This window comes from Meleagris gallopavo, unplaced genomic scaffold (genome assembly GCF_000146605.3).
Source record: "Meleagris gallopavo isolate NT-WF06-2002-E0010 breed Aviagen turkey brand Nicholas breeding stock unplaced genomic scaffold, Turkey_5.1 ChrUn_random_7180001949692, whole genome shotgun sequence".
In the NCBI taxonomy this organism is placed as follows: domain Eukaryota; kingdom Metazoa; phylum Chordata; class Aves; order Galliformes; family Phasianidae; genus Meleagris; species Meleagris gallopavo.
In genome coordinates, this window is record NW_011211111.1 from 4,216 (window position 1) to 4,973 (window position 758).

The following is a 758-nucleotide window of genomic DNA, read 5'->3' on the forward strand; positions in this document are numbered from 1 at the left end:
GCGCCGGGGGCCACACGCAGCACCCCGTCCCGTTGGGGTCCCGGAACCCGGCAGCCCCCAAACACAGCCCGGACCCACGGCTCGGGGGGGTCACGTCTGGGGGGCACAGAGAGACCCCATTGGGACCCACAGAAACCCCATAGAGGAACATCAGGACCCACAGCGACCCACAGAAATCGCATAGGGGAACATCAAGACCCACAGTGACCCATAGAAACCCCAATGACAGACATCAGGAACCACAGCGACCCATAGAGACCCCACACTGCCCCACAGAGACCCTGCACTGCCCCACATTGCCCCATAAAAACCCCCACACTGCCTCATAGGGACCCCATAGTGCCCCACAATGCCCCATAGGGACCCCATACTGCCCCACATTGCCCCATAGGGACCCCATACTGCCCCACATTGCCCCATAGCGACCCCACACTGCCCCATAAAAACCCCACAGTGCTACACACTGCTCCATAGGGACCCCGCACTGCCCCACATTACACCACAAAGACCTCATACTGCCCCATAGTGACTCCATACAGCCCCATAGAGACCCCCCCCCCAGCCCCCCACTCACTGCTCAGCCTCAGCGCGGTAATGGAGGATCCCGGCCACGAGCTGAGCTGCAAACCTGGGGGGCACAGGGGGGGGCACTGACCCACAGCGCAGCGCTCCCAGTACGCCCAGTGCCCACCAGTCCCCTCCCAGAGTCCCCCAATTCCTCCCAATCCCCTCCCAGCGCTGCCCATTCCTCCCAGTGC